Here is a 14,646-nt window from a genome sequence, read left to right as displayed (position 1 = left end):
TGAAACATGTTATGCATGTGAATTTCCTCTAGCTATCCTCTGGAGGTTAGTACTAGCATCAATTTAGCCTAGTAAATAAAACACTACTGGATAATAAATCTCTGTTTAATGCATCAATGTTACAGCAGCTGACAATAACCTTGTACAAAAAGTATTTTCTGCTGATCTACAGTGCACATTGGAGGTTATTCTGGTTCACACTGCACTGTAAATTTTGCAGAGATGCGCGTGATTTAAACACCGCCGCCCCCACCCTTGCTCACCTTGTTCCCCATAAACATCCATTCGCAGCCTTGGGTGCGGGGACCATCAAATGATTTGGAGCGTACACGAAAAACTAAGGCACTCCCAGGTACCTTAGTTTTGTGTGTTCTCTGTACGGGAACAGGGCGGCTACTAACATCCAGTGATGTCAGCTGCCCACCACTGGCAGCCCTGTCACTGCCTTATTTCCATGGGAACGCCCAGCGTTTTCATGGGCACACCCATCTAATGGTCGGCGTTCCCATGGGCGCGTCCATTCACCACCGCCCCATGCCTCTGTCCGAACTGGTGGATGAGAACGAGACGGCGAACTAATAGTTTGCCGTGCCCGCTCGCACCCAGCATATGCACATGCGCATTAGCAAAACATCGGTCCTAGTAGATTAGAATAACCCACTCTGTGTCTACTGTAAATTCACATCTAACAATAACCATGACACACTACCCTTAAAAGGCATAACTGCTTTATTATTATATTGCTTTAATGTTAGTAATAGATGAACTCAATTGGTAAGTTTATATGGAGGGTATTAAAGGTTAATAGAGGCATCTATTTACAAGTTAAAGTGTCTCTCCAGTACAAGTATTTACAATCTATTTTAGGGGAAATATTTCTAGTATCATGAATGTAACATTTTTCAACATTTATTCAAATTACATTTCATCAATAGAAACATAATGCTGAAAAATGTGTTGTAGAATCATATTTCAGTGTTCCCTATGCATGATACTACTGAGTGTGTTCACATTCTTGCTTCATACAAATGTAGGGTCACATTCCACTAGAATTGTAATTTTGCTGAAAATATCAAAAATGCAACAGTGAACACTAGCTCATCACTGGCAACAGAGTTGCAAAGCCAGGCATAGGCTGGACACGTTTCTGGTCGCAGTGGCTGCGTGTGACATCTTGCAGCTGTTGCGGTTCTCCCCAGGGGTGTCTGGACCGCTCCCAAAAAATGGTTGGTCGCTGCCCTGCAAATGCTCAATCCCCACAGTGCCCCCTGGTGCTCTGTTGCCCCCCCCCCCCCCCAATTGCGCCATGAACTGTGATCACATTTTTCACAATTAACATCAGAACCATTCATTTCCAGTCATTTTCAGTTAATTTCCTGTGTAAAATCCTGCAGGAGAGAATTCTAAATCTGAAATCCTGCAGGAGAGAATTCTAAATCTTTGGAACTTAAATCCACATCCCAGCTCAGAATCCGGGATTGGTTCTGCTTGGATCAATTAAATTTGAACTGCACATCTCTACTAATAATGTACTAATGTTACCTAATATGCAAACATGTAGTCAACATATGAATTTAGTATGGCCAGTGCACGTGCAGAACTTGTTATCTGCAATTTATGCAGATCTACGACACTCGTTGAATTAGCCTCTTACAACAGAATTACCTACTGTCAGATGATTGAGCATCTACCATTATGTATATCTGTTGTGAGAGGCACAATGGAGCCAGCATTAGGAGGATATGCTGTCCTGCCAAGTTGGGAGCCAATTACCTTACAGTACCGGTATATTGTGGGAGCAAACCCACGCAAGCACGGGGAGAATATACAAACTCCACACACTTAGGGCCATGTTGGGAATTGAACCCATGATCTCAGTGCTGTGAGGCAGTAATGCTAACCATTAAACCATTTGTGCTGCCCATAACAAATCTGATCCATGTCTGAAGGCTGCAGGGGTAGTAAGCTGGCTGTCAGCATGCTGTATAACAGTTTTCTATTTGTGCCAATTCCCTGTAGATGAGATTACCTTTCTATTTTATTTACAACTGCTTCCTGTATCCCAATTAAATATAGGTATATAAGACAGACACATTCGTCAGTCCAAAATATGCTTCTGCTGATGCGGGTATCTATTTCAGTGAAAAACATCAATATTATGTATTATTAGTAGCTTTTGAATAGTATTCCATCTTCCGCCTATGGTCAGGTTATTGTGGGGTTCATCTCTAAACAACAAGAGTATTCAGTCGGCTTCAATCGATGCCAAGATTTTTTTTGGTAAGTTTATGTTAAACAAACACTTACCATTAATAATGAGGTTAAAGTGTCCGGAAGCCAGCATGGTTTTTCTAAGAAATTATGGTATAATAAAAATGCACTGGAAGGGCTCAGGCTGATAATTTTGCCCACCACAACTCCCCCCCCCCCCCCCCCCAACTTCTTCCGCTGCGCTGAATAAAGCAGGTCCCAGAATGCAGGATTAATCAACCCAGGATGCCGCCAGCCAATTAAGATGCTAAACCGGCTTTTGAGCCAATCAGAGCTCGCATGCCAGCAGCCAATCAGAGCAGCTGCCGGTACACAAGCTCTGATTGCCTCACCAGTTCTGGGACTTCAGGGCTGCAGCTCAATGGAAGAGGAGATGGGGGAGCAGGAACCGGGTTATGGCAAGGTGAGGAGGAGGGGGGGGGGGCATATTGGAAATGAGTCCTGGGCCTCAAAATTCATGATGGCGGGCCTGGATCAGGGGATCAGAAGAAGTGTATCACATTCTGAAAAGTTGCCTCTGCAAAAAGAACATCTTTTCAGAAGTGATACTGTAGTAAGAATATACAGATTAATTGCACTTTTTGAAATAAAAACTTTAAAACTAACATCACTTATGATAAATGTATCATGCTTACTAGATGCCTAAATGACATCTAATGTTTACAACAGAATTATCAGCCAGGTGTCTACCGCCCAGGGGTGCTGGGAACAGTCCTCGGCTTCAGCCTGGTGGGGACCCCTTTATCGGGGGGTCCCCTCTTCCTCAGGTACCCTGTCTAGGGCTGACTGGCCAGGGTTTTCATGTTTCAGCCGGGGGACCTTGCGTAAAAAGTCCACTGTGGCATGACTCTGCTGGCTGTTGGAGCCCGGTGCTGGTTCCAAAATATGGGGGACTCCCAGTCTTTTTGTCCCCCATATTTTTGGAAAGAGGACAAGTCCAAGAGGCCAGTGCTGGATTCTTAAATATGGGGGACCCCATCACTTTTCTTCCCTCATATTTGGGAAACCAGGTACAGATGACCCCAGGCCTTTAAAAAAAAAACACTTTTGGTGAGGTGGTCCAGTGTCTCACACCATTCACAGAACATAAGGTATTGCATATAACATCAACAGCCTTTACATTTTCACAACAATAAAAGAGAATTTTAACAATGGAAGTTTATTATACTGGAACACTTATTTTTCCGCTAGAGTAATTAAAAGTGAATAGCATATAACTATAGATACAACCATCACAATGGCATTAAAAGATCAACAATCTACAATTTTTCAATCATAACAGCAATAAAAATTATGCATTAAAGTTTATAATATTAGGTTTTCGCTGCAGCAACCTTAAAAGTCTTAGGAGCAATTGCCTTCTGCTTTCTTTAGAATTAAACTTACCTGCCCCCAACTGCCACATCATGCATTTGCACTTTATCCTGGGATCCAACCACCCGCCCTCGCCAGTGGACCGTGTCCTGCAATTCCAGCCTTACAAGTGGACTCTTCCTCATGTTCCATCAACAAGGGATGACACAAGCTCATATGCTATCCTAAAAGGATTTAAAGATCTTCCAGAGGAACCCACCAAAGAACTGCATTGGTAAATATACCCTACCATCTAACATCCATTGGATTTGGGAAACACACAATCCCTTGCCTATTGACTGGTCCCTTGTTTTACCAACAGGCGGCACAAATGGGAGCGGATCCCCCCCCCCCCGAAGCATTGTTATAAGTGGCCCGGAGGGCAGTGAGCATTGTTTTTAACATCTTCAATTTTATGAATTTAAAATGTATGTGTACCATTCGTTTTTTTTTTTTTTACAAAATCCTCATTGGTTTAGCGCTACCTTTTCTTCCTATTTCTCTTCTTTGTTTTTTTGGAACCCACTCAGTCCCATCGGTAGCTGCTTCACAAAACACCCCTTGCCAGCGCCCATCCAGCTACTTAGTAGCTCCAGCCTTTTCTTCTTTAGAATTAAGCCTTTACAGTATCCATGGCTGCACTTTAATTTCACTTCCTTGTATACAGTAGATTCCGGAGTAAGTAATTAATGAAGAAGTTGCAGTACTAATTAAGGGCCTTATTCGAGTTCACTCTTTCAGACAAAATCCTTCTTAGATGGACAAAACCATGTGCACTGCAGGGGGGCAGATGTAACATGTACAGATAGAAATAGATTTGGTGATTTTTTTGGTGATTCTTTGCAGGGTAAATACTGGCTGCTTTATTTTAACTCTGCAATATAGATCTCACTTTGAAGTTAAACCCCACCCAAATCTAATTAGATCTGCACAAGTTACATCTGCCTCCCTGCAGTGCACATGGTTTTGTCCATCTAAGAAGGATTTTGTCTGAAAGAGTGAACTCGAATAAGGCCCTAAGTCACTATGTAAAACTTTGGGAGCTTCCTCCCAGTGAGTATACAAGAGGTTAATATTATAAACCTTGTCTATAAACTGGTAAAGAAAAGGTAATGATTATAAAGTATCTTTCCTTTGCTTTCTATCTCTCTCGCAGACTGTAGTAAATAAAAGTTCTTCAATGATGTTTGAATATAATTTTTGTAGTCTATCTCTTAGATATATGAGTGCTTTAAGGTAGTCGCAGATTCTCAGTAGCTGCAGTTCATTTAATGTGTCTTTTGGCTGTATAGTCTCTAGTTAGCTGTCTGCACTCAGTATGTACTGTTTTCCACTCAGCTGTGCATATTTACTAATAATTGGGGCTCTGTGTCAGGATTGTGCTTCTATCTGTATCTCCGCTGGAAGGCTAGGGTATTTTATCTGTGAGATTGTCAATCCAGTTGCCTGTTACAGTCGCATTGACCATATATGGAGTCCTAGTGGTTGAGTGCACTCACCACTCCTCTCTTCTCATATTACAGGTCTCTGCCTATTCTTCACCTCACTACCTGCCTTCAGGGGAAGCTGCTGCATCACTCTCCACAGGTTCTGCTACACAGCGCCCTTCTGCCACATTTCAGCTTTCCTCAGCCTCTCTCCACAGCACACCAACCCCTCTTTCTACTGAGCACCTCTATTTATAGCAGGGTTGCCGACTTTAATATTCTCCTCTCCAGGAGAGTTTCAGTAGCTGCTCGGGGGGCAAGGCTTGAGCGTGACGTCACTAAGCCTCGCCCCCATTATGTTAAACAGGTGAATTCAAAGATCTCCGTGGAGGGACGGGGCTAAAATGATGCAATTTTGCCATTTTAGCTCCGCCCCCTCCCCTGAGACCCACGGATTGCGGCATTTAAATGCCGCGATCGGGGGCGCAGAGGGGGTCCCTCTGAATCCGGGAGGGTTGCCCACCCTTCCGGGGGGCCAGGAGGGGGACCTAATTTTCAGGAGACTCCCGGCCATTCCGTCAGGGTAGGCAGCCCTGATTTATAGTCTCTGCTCTGGTGTTTCCTGACAAGCAGGGGCTCTGCCAACTGTCAGAGTTTCCTTTCCTTTCTGGAATGTTCATTACAGTTCTCCCCTTTGAAGCAGGGTCTATGGTATAGTCCATTGCCAGTTTAGGAAATGGAAAAACAGTATTCAGTCCACAATATTCCTTTAATAAGAGGTATAAACCTATTAATACCCTTTCTAAATATTTATTAACTATTAATATAACATTTGATATCCTCTACATTTACTGTATCATTTTAGTTTATGTGTAAACATTAACCCTTATTGGGGTGTTACATACAAAATTTTTTTGGACAGAACAATGCACAGTTCTCTCTGATCTGTGCATGGTTCTGTCAAACTCTCCAGCATGGACCTGGTCTATTTAATTTGCGAATTTTTGCAATGTTTACATTTGCGATTTCTATGTTTTCTGTGAGAAAACATCTAGATGAGGATTTTGAATATGCGATTTTCTGGTCACGCCAAAATGTGCATTTTTTTTACTGCATTTTTTTACTGCAAATCGCATGCTACTACATGTAACGTGTGCTTTTAGCGTTTGACCCACAAAACTCACACAACTCTAAAAATCACTCCCTGTTACATTTCACCCCAGGTCTAAATTACACCCATTATAATGGCAAGTTAATTAGCACATGACAAAATGAATCCTACAGTAGTTTATGTTTGCAGTTATAGCACATTATTGCACATGCCGGCTTCCCATCAGTCAAACTGCAAGAGGACTATGATTATGGTCCAGGGCTGTATTAAGGTCTGGGGCGTCCAGGGCTGAATTAATGTCTGAGGCCTCTCCCCCCTCTCCACCCCTGGATGGAGGCAGGTTTCCCCCACCTCCCCTGGTACCTGGGCAGCCAGGAACCATGCAGCACCACAGTGGGGTCCCTGCGGTGGATGGGCAGTTAGCGGTGGGGTCCCTGTGGCAGATGGAAGTCAGTGGTAGGGTCCCTGTGGCAGATGGGAACTAGTAGCATTACTAGTTCCCATCTGCCGTTGGAACTCAGCCCGAATCTGCAGGAACCCTGCCTGGATACCCGCTGTACCCAGGGGTGCCGAGAGAGGGGGGGAGCAGGTACAGTTTACCCGGGCCCAGGCCTGTTAGGGGGGCCGGGTCTGGACACACTGAGTGCGCCATAGTCAAATTTTCAGCGGCAGCATTGGGAGTGCGGATGTGGGCCAGAATGGGGGCAGCAGCATCACAGAGGTCCTTCCGTTCTCTCCGACTCCAGGGCCTGCTGAGAGCCCGCCACGTGATTTGGGAGTTTACACGCAGAGCATGTAACTCCGGGCAGAGCATGTAACCCATGGCAGAGCATGTAACCCTTGGCAGAGCATGTAACCCTTGGCAGAGCAGGTTAATCCCATGGCAAAGAGCATGTTAACCCCTGGCAGAGCATGTTAACCCCTGGCAGAGCATGTAACCCCTGGCAGAGCAGGATAATCCCATGGCAAAGAGCATGTTAATCCCTGGCAGAGCAGGTTAATCCCTGGCAGAGCATGTAACTCCGGGCAGAGCATGTAACTCCAGGCAGAGCACGTAACTCCGGGCAGAGCAGGATAATCCCATGGCAAAGAGTATGTTAACCCCTGGCAGAGCATGTTAACCCCTGGCAGAGCATGTTAACCCCTGGCAGAGCATGTTAACCCCTGGCAGAACATGTAACTCCTGGCAGAGCATGTAACTCCAGTCAGAGCATGTAACCCATGGCAAAGCAGGTTAATCCCATGGCAAAGAGCATGTTAACCTTTGGTAGAGAATGTTAACCTCTGGCAGAGCATGTAACTCCAGGCAGAGCATGTAAACCCATGGCGGCAATGAGCATGTTAACCCCTGGTAGAGCAGGTTAACCCCTGACATCAAGCATGAAGCCCATAGCAATGAGCATTTAGGTAAGTGGAACTTACAAGGTTCAACAGAGTGTGTGGGGAGCTCCATTCGTGGGGGCCCCAGGAAGTTGTTGTACCGGGCCCAGGATTTCTCTTGGTGGCCCTGCATGTACCAGGGGGGGAGACCTGCCGCAGCAGTGCCGGTGTGAGTGCCCCAGGGCACTGTTATGATCCATACTCATTTTCTGTTGCTAATTCCCCTCACGCATGCACGATTTGATCGGTATGCATACACCGTTGTTCGATAATCACTCTATTTGGTAATTCTCTAATAAGTGATCAACTCTGAATCAGGCCCAATGTGTCTGCTCTATGAAGAAATGGTAATAAATAATAATAAATACATTCTGCTATGCATTTGAAGTTGAATACATATATGTAGATAATAGTATAAGCTTATGTAACACATTACAGAGACACCGAAATGTATGTCTGGAAACCACACATTGGTGGAATCCTTATTCAGAATAATAACCTCTGTCAGTTTTACCTAGCTAAACCCATATGAGCAAGGTTTCATACCAATACAGTTTCTTATTTCAAACCCTTATATCCAGTCAAGCACCTGATTTGCGAGTGAAGAGGCAGGCTAATAACATAGATACTCCAGTGCATACTTATTGGGCACACTCAAGATGCAGAGAATGTATGCCTGCATATAAATTGCTTTTCTCTTGAACTGAGTTTAGGTTACATCATGAATATATAATCCTTGACTGTCTTTGAACTCTAATTCGGTGTTGAGTCCCAAATAATGAACATATTGTTTTCCCACATATGAGTGTGTGATCTGTGATCAAAACACATACAGAAGGTCAAACATATTTGCATGGCAAATGCAAATATTCCAATACTGAAAAAAGAATCTGCTTCACAAACATTTGTTACATTTAGTGGTGATTTTAGTGATCGCTTGTTTAAACTTTGTGTAACAAAGGCAACAAAGGCACAAAAGCTTTGATGATCCATCAAAAAAATGCAAAAAAAGGACTCTAGGGGGATAAATGAAACAGGGGGTTAAAGCAACCAATCAGATTTTGTCTTTCATTTTCTAGGATGCAATAGAGCACAGGTTCTCAAAGTCAGTCCTCAGGATCCCACACAGTGCATGTTTTGCAGGTCTCCTCACGCGAACTACCCGCACAGCTGCAAATGGATGTTTTGAAATGGATGTTTTCACCGACCGACCTACCACCCAGTGTCTGCACATGCATAGAAAACATCACTCCCCATGCAAATCCGCTGGTGAACGAGAGAACCAAACTTTGGCCCCATGTAAACTACCGTTCAAAAGTTTGGGGGTCACCAAGACTATTTTGTGTTTTCAATGAAAACTCACTTTTATTTATCAAATGAGTAGCAAAATTAATAGAAGATATCGTCAAGACATTGGCAAGGTTAGAAATAATGATTTTTATATGAAATTATTTTAATTTTGTCAAAGAATGCTCCTTTTGCAGAAATTACGGCATTGCAGATCTTTGGCATTCTAGCTGTTAATTTGTTGAGGTAAACTGAAGAAATTTCACCCCACGCTTCCTGAAGCACCTCCCACAAGTTAGATTGGCTTGATTGGCACTTCTTGCACCCACAACAGTTTAATGGGATTGAGATCTGGTGACTATGGGGGCCACTCCATTAGAGACAGATTACCAGCTGCCTGCTTTTCCCTAAATAGTTCTTACATCATTTGGAGGTGTGCTTTGGGTCATTGTCCTGTTGGTGGAGGAAATTGGCTTCAATCAAAGTGCTGTCCACATGGCATTGCAAAATGGAGTGATAACCTTCCTTATCCCTTTTACCTTGTACAAATCTCCCACTTCACCATGCTTGACAGATTGCGTCAGGTAATCTTCCACCATCGTTTCACTTGTTCTGCATCTCACAAATGTTCTTCTGTGTGATCCAAACACCTCAAACCTGTCCAAAACACTTTTTTCCAATCTTCCTCTGTCCAATGTCTGTGTTATTTTCCTTTTATTGTCCAGTCTCAGGGTTTTTTGCTTTGCCACTCTGCCTAGAAGGCCAGTGTCCTGGAGTTGTCTTTTCACCGTAGACGTTGACACTGTTGACACTGTTGACACTGTTGGGGTTTTGCAGGTACCATTTAATGAAGCTGCCAGTTGAGGACCTAGGAGGTGTCTATTTATCATACTGGAGACAGTTGCACAGTTGTGCAACAAGACACACAAAAAAGTTTTGGATTACCGTCCACCTGTGGATTGAAGGCTGGGGTGTTCGAGGTGCTTTGCCTATTCACAGTCTATTGGACTGATCCGGACCAGCCTTGGACCTTCTTCTTGGTCCATATCATCACAAGCCTTGGATGCTGCCAATCACTCTGAAGGATCCCAGTACCATCCTTGGGAATACAAGCTTTGGGTGACTCCCCTACTCTGGAGGGTGACTCGGCCTAAAAATCAAACTCGGGCCTTGAGTTCCAGGGAGAAAAATTGAACACCCCAGCCTTCAATCCACAGGTGGACGGTAATCCAAAACTTTTTTTTGCATTTGCACTTTATATGGTCCAGACTCCAGGCACAATAGGAACGGACAGTCCTTTTATTTATTCCTACTCAACATGTGAGGCCAGCTGCATCCCTTACCAGCACTTCCCCCATTTGGTCATGTATGTTGAATAAAATGTATTGATTTTAATTGTACAATCAGTCCAATCCTTAATTTGTTTTATTATCTATTACAGTTAGCGCTGCTTTTCTTTTCATTTTTGTGAATAACACAGAATGAAGCACCCAAGTGAACCTCGTGTTAAAAAGATATTCTACTCTGACTGACACTTCAGTTTCCTAGTACTTATTGAAGAGCTTAGTTTAAGGGGTAGGAACTGTGGATTGCTACTTAATTAAGACAATTATAAATAAAAGTTGGTAAAATATTTTGTTTTTACTGTAGTTCCTGAATTGTCTCTTTCTAAGAGGTTGAAATACTATAGATTGACGCAAGTCTTTATTCAGCCTTTTCTACTATGTAACTATGTAACTATGGCCCTTATTCTGGTTGGTGCGGTAATATCCGCGTGCGTTCGTGCCGCCGATGTTTTGTGTCTGCGCATGTGCAGAGACGTCTCTGCGCATGTGCGAACGGAACGCACGTCCAAATTCCGCATGAAATGTCTACACTACGAACAGGGGGTTGAGAGGGGCGTGAAGGGCTATTTGGGCTCATTACCATATGCATACGCCCCGCGTTTCATGGGCGTTCCCATGCAAACGCTGGGCGTACGTATGGTAATGCGGCCGTGACGCACGTGTAGGGGGCGGACATATGACATCGCCGGATGTCAGCTGCCCGCCCAGATCCCTGCTTTTGCACGGAAAAATGTCCGTGTGGTCTGAGGTTGCGGGAGCTGGTGGACCACTCGGTCCTGCATTCGATGGTCTGCGACCATCGAATGATGGGGGAGGTTCCCTGAGATGGAGGAGGCGTATTCCATGAGAAATACACGTGCGGTCCGTTCGGCCAGCTTCTTACCGCGTACGGACGGAGTTGGCGATCCGTATGGAAGGCGGGGTTTCACATGCACGGTCCTGGCCGCATATTCGGATCCGGCCGCACCGATCAGAATAAGGGCCTATGTAATGTTTCTCTGAGTAGCGACAGTATTTCTCTGTGACCATGTATTCATCCCTCTGTGGTTGCCAGTTTCCTTTGCAAAATGTATTTGTTCTCAGAAAGACAAGTGTTTAATTGGCACTTAAGGACTAGTAGAAGAACACTGCTTGGCAGGAAATGTATTACAACATTTTATAGTAAGAACTTTCATAATTCTTCTTCTGTTCACGCTTTCCTATCCCGAGCATAAGTATAGACACATATATTGTGGAGTAGCTAGGTGACATGATGTCTGGAGCAAGGGTATGTTTTGTCAAACCCCCCGCCCGCCAGTCTCTCATACAGGAATCGGTACATCTGTCAGAATGAACTTAGGTCTACAGTCATTAGGTCGACCCCACTAGGTCGACTGGCAGGAAGGTCGACCTGACTTAAGGTCGACATGGGCCACGGTCGACATGACTTAGGGTCGAATTTGCATAAAGGTCGACATGAGGAAGGTCGACTGGTCATAAGGTTGACATGGGTTTTTCACTGTTTTTTTGATCCGAATGTCGACACAGTCGACATGGACACAGTTGGCAATGAGAATCGGACCCTCGCATCGCTTGCTTCGCTCGCGATGCTTAGGGCACGGTGCCTCGCTGCGCTCGGCACACTATTTTATTCTCCCACCACGCCCTAGTGGATGGTAGGGCATGAAATACCGCCTGTCGGCACATGTCGGCTCAAAAAACATTGAAAAACCCATGTCGACCTTATGACCAGTCGACCTTCCTCATGTCGACCTTTATGCAAATTCGACCTTAAGTCATGTCGACCTTGGCCCATGTCGACCTTAAGTCAGGTCGACCTTCCTGCCAGTCGACCTAGTGGGGTCGACCTAATGACTGTAGACCTAAGTTCATTCTAATAGATGACCGCTTCTCCTCATACATTATGCCATACAAACTAGAATGCCCATAACACATTATGCTACACTGTAATGTCCATTACACATTAGGGCACACACCGTAATGCCCATTCCACATTATGCCACACACCGTAGTGCCCGTTACACATGTTATGCCACACTGTAATGCCCGTTACACATGCCACAAACTGTAATGCCCATTTCACATTATGCCACACACTGTAGTGCCTGTTACACGTGTTATGTCATACACCGTAATGCCCATTACACATTATGCCACAAAACATAATGCCCATTGCACATCCCACACACCGTAATGCTTAATTCACTTTATGCCACATATTGTAATGCCCCCACTAATGCTCTTTTCACACAAAATGCCCTCTGAAGTGCTGCTTACACATATAATGCTCCCTGTAGTGCCTCTTATACATATGATTCCCCCTGTAGTGCCACTTACCCACATTCTCATTGCCAGGGGTTTCTTGCTCATCACCAGGGGTTTCATGAATCTTGACAGGGATTACAGGCTCGTTGCCAGGGGGGTTATTTGCTCTTCCTCAGGTGGGGGGGGGGGTTACAAGCTCGTTGTAGGAGTGTTTACATGCTAATTTTTAGGGTGGTTAAATGCCCATTGCCAGGGGAGTTACATACTCATTGCCAGGGAGGGTTGCAAGCATAGGCGTGCGCAGGGGGGGTGCCGGGGGTGCACAGGCACCTCCTAATGAGGGGCACCCCCCTCACGGGGGGTGCCCGTGGAAATTTGTCTTGGGAAGGGGATGTGCTAAATTGCAAAGAACGAACATCAAAAAGTAAGAGTTGGAGGAGTCTATCTTTTAATTCCGATAAAGTAGGAGTTGATGTTTTGATCCAGCGGAACAGAATGAGTTTCTTCGATAAGGTAAGTATGACAGTAAGAAGAGGGATGTTGTTCTTAAGGTAAGGGGTGGAGGGCCAATTTCTAAAGCTGAGACACAAGCAAGCCAGTGGGTCTATTTTAACTGACATGGAAAATAATGTGTTAATAAAATGACTTTTCTCCAGAATTTCAAGATTTTCCTACATGACCAAAAGCAGTGAAAATATTTAGCATCTGTCATTCCACATTTGACACATTCCCCAGTGGCACCAAGAGACATGTTTGCCCTGTGCTGGAGCTATATATAATCTATGCAATGTTTTAAAGTGGATTTCTTGTAGGTATGCTGATTAAAGGTATCTCATTAAGGAAATTAAGTGGGCTGATAGTGATTGCTTGTCTAATTCATTTGAAAAATCACTATTCCAATGTGTAGTGAGAGTAGTCCAAGTGGGTGATGTTTTGTGGTCTGAGAGTATAGTTATAAGGAGGGACATTTTAAATTTGGAGGTTGTTATTTTGGTAAAAAGGGATAGTAATGGATCAGGTTAAGCGGGAGCTATCATGTGGGGTATAATGGGAAGTATAAAATGTCTGACCTGGAGATACATGAAAAAGTTATTATTAGGAAGGTCATATCTCTGCTTTAGTGTATCAAAGGAGTATATTGTGCCTCCTGGGTCAAATAATTTGGTTACCAAGTCTAGGCCTTTGCGCTTCCATGTCAGAAAGGTATCATTGGACAATGAGGGTGTGAATTATGGGTTCCTCCAAATAGGAATGAACTGTGATATGTTTGAATTTCTGTTTATTGTTTTGTTAAAATGGGTCCAGGCATCATATGTGCCACGGAATAAGATGTGGTTTAGGATACGAGTAGGTATCAGTCTTATAGTGGTGTGCAGTAAGGCACTAGGAGAATACTGGGAAAATATTTCTCTCTCCAGGTCGGAGTTAGTGTATAAGGAATTGCCCATCATCCAATCTGATATAATCCTGAAGTGTGACGCCAACGAGTAGGATTGTTAGTCTGGGATACCCAAGCCTCCATCCATCTAGGGGCGTGATAATTTGGCTATGGACATTCACAATCTTTTTCCATTCCACAAAAATTTAGACATAAACTTATTAATAAGAAGGATATCTGTTTTAGGTAAGATCTGCTGGGAAGCGTTGTATCGTATTGAACAATTTAGGAAAAATAACAACTTATTTTTTTCAAAATAGTTTTTATGGTACTTATATGTTAATTGGGCGCCCACTAAGCTATTTGCTTAGTTTTACGAGACGCTCGCCATGCTTCGGGCTCGGTGGCTCGCTGCGCTCACCACACTATATAAAATCATCTCCATGCCGACATGGATAGTGGGGGTATGAGCATACTTACTATAGTGGGTGCCCAACTAACATATAAGTACAGTTTTTATTGCAAAGGATGAATACAACAATATGAAATGTAATTGAATATCAATGTATAATGCAAACCTTTTAAATTTTTCCATCTCTTTACATTAAATATTGATCACATCTATGAGTCTGAGAATTTTACAATAAAGACATTGTATAGAAATTAATTATGTGTATTAACACTTATAAGGTTTTGAACATACAGTATTAGAGATGCATTTTAAGTATATATACAATATATTAGCCAATTCCTATACATATTAGTTCTGTGTAAACAAACTTCAATAAATGAGAACAATAATACTGCTTTCACATTGCAGAAATGGGT

General features: G+C 43.7%; 1 long non-coding RNA gene across 1 annotated transcript in view; it reads right to left on the bottom strand.

Annotated features, from left to right (window-relative positions):
* The window catches only part of LOC146062637 (uncharacterized), a 161,881-nt gene that overhangs the window by 137,702 nt on the left and 9,533 nt on the right, over positions 1-14,646 (bottom strand). The window lies entirely within an intron of this gene.

Source organism: Crinia signifera, chromosome 3 (genome assembly GCF_055691185.1).
Source record: "Crinia signifera chromosome 3, ASM5569118v1, whole genome shotgun sequence".
In the NCBI taxonomy this organism is placed as follows: domain Eukaryota; kingdom Metazoa; phylum Chordata; class Amphibia; order Anura; family Myobatrachidae; genus Crinia; species Crinia signifera.
This window is presented reverse-complemented; position numbering and strand designations above follow the sequence as displayed.